A 6264-nucleotide genomic window follows, 5' to 3' on the forward strand; every position below is an offset into this window, starting at 1 on the left:
TTAAGACCTTCGAATATCTATATTAAATTAAATTAAATTAAGAAGTGTGGAATTTAGTCAATTTAACATTCCTTCCCATCCGACTAATTTAAATTAGGCTCAAGAGTGCAAACCAAATAAATAAACTCTAAAACGTTTTAAATAACTAAATCACAAATTCTCGGTTAAGACTTAAGACCTACAGAAATAAATACTTCGTAGTTCGCAATCGAACAGAATACAATAGGCCACCGATTACGATGCTCTACCAACAATCATAGGTAGAAGTAGTAATGATTGACTTGCCAACCAAATAATAGCTTTATCAATCGTCTTTGAAGTAGTTGGATATTATGAGTGTATTCTTTATGTTATTACGTCAAACAGAATAGATAGCTGCCTTCCCACATGATATCAACAATAGTATTAGGACCACTGGACCACATCAATTCAGAAACATAAAACTAATTTTCATCAAATCTTTTAAAATCACGACGGCCACCGTTCACCGTCAATAGCCAGTAACTCATCTCCCCATCCCCTCGCGGGAAAATACAGAAATCAAACTCGTCAACTCAAGGTTGAGGGATAACTCGGAACATCAACGTTTCCATGTATATAAACAATACAACAATGAATCTCGAGTTACTGCTCAAAATTTGAATACTTGAGAGTCAATATAAAATCCTGATAAAACTATGGAAAATGTAGTAGTAGTAGTAGTAATACAAAAATCAAAAGATAAAAGATAAGATGGCAAACTAACCTTAAAAGCTCAGGAATTAAACCAAACAATCTATATGTGAAGTCTCTCTACATGTACACAACAGGCTATCTAACTCCACCCCACAACCAACGGAAGACTACAAGGCCATGTATAGTATGCTCCATCCACCTTCTGCTCTCCCCCAATTTCGTAGCCAAAATTATAATAACCATGGTCCATGACCAATTCCTCCAACTCGGGTCGGGTCGGGTCGGTCCTACCAAACGTGTTTTTGAAACTGGGGCTCTAAACCTGAGCCGAGATCCTCTTTAACAGATTCCAGTGGAATACAGTGTCACAGTAGAATACAAGTATAATAAGCTCTGTGTATATAGATCACATGCTATTTAACGGTTCCTCGGGTATGAGACATTCTTGAGGATTATAGTAGAAATAGTCCTCTTCTTTCGGTCGGTCTGGAATGACCAGCCTTTTAGTTGATTTTCCAATGCGATGTGCATGAGTTTGCTTCACAGCATCTGAGAACTCATCCCAACTCAGTGATCTAGATGTATATTTGTCTATCAAATCAACCAACAGTCTTCGGTCCAATAAGACAGTCATTTTGTAACCAAGGTACCTAAAAGGCATCAAATACCATGAATGACTCTTCATATAATTTGGAAAGATACTCCCTCTGTCCCCGCTAAAAGTCTACCTTTGGTTTTGGATCGTTCTTTATGTAAGCGTGTGCAAGTGGCAAGATAGTCTCCACCACATAAATGCACAAGGAAATGTAACTTGAAATAGGTAGACTATCTTCAGGGACAGAACGCTTAATTAAAATCAAGAAAGCATATCCATAATGAGAATTATGAGACAACATCGGTTAGCAGAACAACTGAACCTAAAAGATCAAAACAAAAATCAGAAATTTTGCTTCATTATCTCTTCCCTAGAAAGTTATTTATTCGTACAAATTCAGCCTTCCTAAGTTTTTAAATTAGCTTATCTTTTAAATTTGACCCTTGTGTATACAAATTTGACCCTCTAGACCTTCACTCAATTAGAGTGTAGATGTCGATGTCAACCTCGGTACTGCTTTGCAATACAGTTCACAAGGTTTTGAAGATTACCGTAACTGTATTTTGAGGCGGTGCAGCGTCAACTAATTCAGAGATCAACCTCAAACAGAGACTTAAATAATAATATGATTTTAAAGATCACTAAAATCAAAGATTGTGTGCCTCACAGAAACCATACGTCCCCTCCTTCCCCATGCCCGATTTAAATCCCCTCCTTCTAGGCAGAAAAAGGTGAAGCGGTAATATATAATTTAATCTGTACCCAAAATAATAAGTGGTACCTGCGATATCCCTCAACAACTTTGGCCATATTACCATCATAAGTTGGGAGGAAGATGTCGCTCTCCAGTGAAACGAGGTAATCTAGAGCAACCATTTGGGACGAATGATTCTGAAAGAATCTCAAGTCTGCTGGATTGAGCAATGTCTCCTTGCTCACTTGTGTTATTATACGATAACGGCTTATGAGAAGCTATGAAACAGTATCATAAGTTCCAAAATACATATGATTGATAAACCAAATGCATATGTTATGAACTAATCAGCTTCGGGTATCTAGTAACTGGGATCAATATCCAAAGCCCTAAACACCAACGTTGTTTCCTCTGGCGTTAATGGGCATAGTCCATGTTTCCGTTTCAGATCAGAATTAATGATTTTCTCTTTCCACCATGGATATGCATATCTAGTATTGCCAAGGGACGGAAAGTCATCAATGTATAAGCATGATAGAGCAACGGAAGATACACAATGAGCTTAAGGCTTGACTAATAGAAATATGGGGAGAACACTGCACTCATTCTTGTCAAGTCCTCCACTTCCTCGCTATTGCAGCCTTGGGTACAACCGGAGAATGCCAGCATGTCCATCTCGTATCGCAAATGAAGAACCAAAAAGTGACCTTTGCCTCAGCAATTTAACAACCCTTCTTCCTAGCTCCTCTATTTGTGAAGTAAATCCTAACCCACTGAGATTAACACGGCATCTAAACCTTTGGATTTCCAAAGGTTGACCATTATTCGTAAGCCGGGCATCAGTTCTATTTAGATCCAAAACCTTGTACTTTTGTATCAAAGGAAGGATCTGATATCACCAAATAAAAGTGGAGTTGTAATAGAGACTCGGTGAAACCAACAAAGAAAAAACCTGATATGCTAGATTGCTAGGACTAACCTGATTATGATAGTAAGATATATCAGACCAACTAACAGGAGCCATTGTATAAACCTTTCCAGCCTCTACCCTTTTCTTGAGCCTCGGTGGGAGCTCCTTCAAGATCCTTACCTCATCTCTTAAGGATGAAATAAAATGATCTACATCAAATATGTCTTGAAATTCACTGCCAAATCGAGTAACTTAATTAGAACGTCTTTCATTATCAACAATGAATCAGTTGTTCTGAAAATAGGTAGACAATTTCCAGAGACTACCCAGCATACAAGAGATTAAGACAATAACATGCCTAGGATCAGCCCAAAAAGAAGTTTTATCCAGCTCCGGGATTATGAGGGTGACATTAAGGTATCTTGCAATTGCCACCATTTCACAAATCTGCATAGAACACGATCAAAAGGCCGGGTTCAGGAATTCAAGGGAAGGACAACCTCAAACAAGGCCGAATTGTTCAGCAATCCATCCTCCCATGTTATCAGCTGACGCAACTCAATGGTTGTATGGCCTAATGGTCTATTATTTATGACTCTATGTAAGTCAACATGCTATAATTTCCCAGTAAGATTTACCCATTGACAATGTCCTAAACCAATATTCAAAGGCTATGTATTAGTGTTTTTCTAGATGACTTAGCTGCTATAACATATAATTATCACTTAAAACCAGCACACCTGCATTGTAGAGGAATAACCTTTATTCATTTTGAGACCCATTACAAACCCAAGGGTCATTATGACAACTTTCTCATCGTCAATTGCCAGAACACACTCTCAGCTGCGCGTGCAATAAAGAACTACCGTAAATTCCAATCAAACATCGAGCTGGTTTCTTGTTCTAAACATCTAAAAGTCCAAGTCTCGTTGCCCTCGTCTACCCTAAGCCCGCCAAATTATTTTTTAATTCAACAAATACACATCTTGGTAATTATTTCCCCTAAAACAATACTGCCCACCCCCCAACTAATATCTATACTCATAAACCCCTAAAAAACACAACAAGAACAGAACCTTATGAGTTTAAAATCCAGATACGATTATCACTCAAAAGCAATTAAAAGTTCTTGAATAGTGAATATCATAGATGAATAAAAGGCTATATGGCCTGCATCAAGAACTTTTTAACACATTTCGCTACCAAGACAAGACAATGAGATCAAATTACGAATATGTATACTACCTATGATTCTTTAATTCTTTCAAGTAAAGAATATCAGAAACACCCTAAAAGAAATCTAGAACATTAAAAATAGGAGCACATAATAAGCATTAAAAAAACATCTACAAATAACAGAACATGGCACATTCCAAGCTTACATAATACTCCTTCCGTCCCGGTCAATTGTTGTCCTTTTGTTTTGGCACAAAGACCAAGGAAAGAGGAAAAGACCAATAACTAAATGACAAGTGGAACAAATTGAATGAGAATGATCAAATTACTCATCAACTTCATTTTTAAAATAGAAAGGACAACAAATGACTGAGACACCCAAATATGGAAAAGGACAACAAATGACCGGAATAGAGGGAGTATTAATCATTAGATTGTCTCTGATGGCCTGACCTCTCTGCATCAACTTGATTCGAAGATTTATAGAAGACGGGCGGCATCTTTCGTATCTCTAGAAGCTTCGGTTAAGGTTGTGTGAGAGACCAAACTGGCGGAGACGTCGCCACCGCTTGGTAAGTGATGAGTGGTGCGTAGAATTTGAAAATGAGAAAAACAAACTAAAGCCTATAAACTTTAATTAAACCAGTATCAAACTAAAATTACATCTCAAAAACAAAATAAAAAAAAGGGACTTTGTAAATGAGAATCATAGTTTGAGATTTGTTAGCATTCATAATCTCAGCAGCATTCCTGCAAAACACATGCTAGCATTAACATCAAAATTAAACACTTGTCATCTAAAACTAATGAGACAGTGGTGATCTTCAAAACGTTAGAAAATAGTCATGTTTGATACCATGATGATCTTACAGGAAGTTGTTGTACATGAGTACATGCCCAGTACTATCTCGAAAAGTCAGCAAACATCACGAAATACAATCCTGCAATATTTAATCAAAAGAAAACCAAAATTAGCTCCAAAGTGATTATTGATTAATTGACCAATAAACTTAATCAGCTCCAAACTGATTAAGCCCGCCACAAATTGATTATTGATTAAGTGACTATTTTCATATTCAAAACCCAAGGCATCGACAATTTAAGTTTCAAGAATTTATCCCTTTTATGAAATTTATCTCTTTTATGTTCTAATTAGAAGCACTACCAATCTCCAGAAAATACAGAGATTTTATCATAAAACTTAAGAACATAAACAACCATGCATATACTAATCAATAAAAATCGAAACCCCCAAAAAACACGAAGATTATTAGAGACATACCCGGACTGAACCAAACTTGAATCGCAGAGGATAAGAGCCAAATTGCTATAGAATCGAACTTGCGTATAATATTGGTCCCAATCGAATTGAAGGCTGTCAAAGCCATTGACCGTTCAAGAGAATTTAAAAAGAAGTAATTACCTTGATCAGGAAAAACATTTTGGTAAAAATTAACAGATAGTTCGCTCGTAGCACTGTCGCACCACTCAATTTATCAATCCTCCCAATCAAATCACTTTCCCCAATTTAAACAAACCCCATATCAGTCGGAAACTCATCCGCCATATTACATTGATCATCAACGACTGATTCTAAGTTTTTACAGCGGTAACAACGATGATCGTCGGCGAATTTGTTATTGGAATGGGGATAGTGATGGATGCTAGGGTTGAGGAATCGCAATAGTGGTGTGTGTATGTGTGTGATAGAGAGGAAAGCAATGAACAGGTGAAAGCGGTGAAAAAAGAAGGTGGATTGAGGAGGGAAAAGGCCCAAGAGAAATAGTGGATTGAGGAAATTAGGAGAGAATAAGGTAGGTGAGAAATGATTGTGTCGACAGAAGACATACAAGCCCAAACCGCAGCAAGCCCACAAAGAACAAGCCCGAAACCAATAAAGCGCTACTGTTCATTTCGCGAGTACTGTTCATTAGTGAACAGTATAAGGGGAGGATTTAAAATTAACTAACCTCGTAACTTTGCTAGGTAATGACTAGAAGTCCAGAACTCAACCGAATCAGTAAATAATCGAAAATATCGACCTAATAATGAACTGATGAGTCAAACCAGGCAAAATGTGACCAAGACTTGACTTAATAATGACCCGATCCGATAATGAACCGACTCGATCTAACTCGGCCCAAACACAACCCGACCAATCCAACTAAATGACCCGACCTGATAATGACTCGAACCCGGCTCGACCTGAACTAG

The 6264-nt window shown here is 37.5% G+C and overlaps 1 pseudogene; it reads right to left on the reverse strand.

Moving 5' to 3' along the window:
* Positions 1–536: 536 nt before the first annotated feature.
* Positions 537–4497, reverse strand: LOC141617391 (rhamnogalacturonan I rhamnosyltransferase 1-like; annotated as a pseudogene).
* Between the last annotated feature and the right edge of the window lie 1767 nt (positions 4498–6264).

The sequence above is a fragment of the Silene latifolia genome, chromosome X, assembly GCF_048544455.1.
Source record: "Silene latifolia isolate original U9 population chromosome X, ASM4854445v1, whole genome shotgun sequence".
NCBI classification, from domain to species: domain Eukaryota; kingdom Viridiplantae; phylum Streptophyta; class Magnoliopsida; order Caryophyllales; family Caryophyllaceae; genus Silene; species Silene latifolia.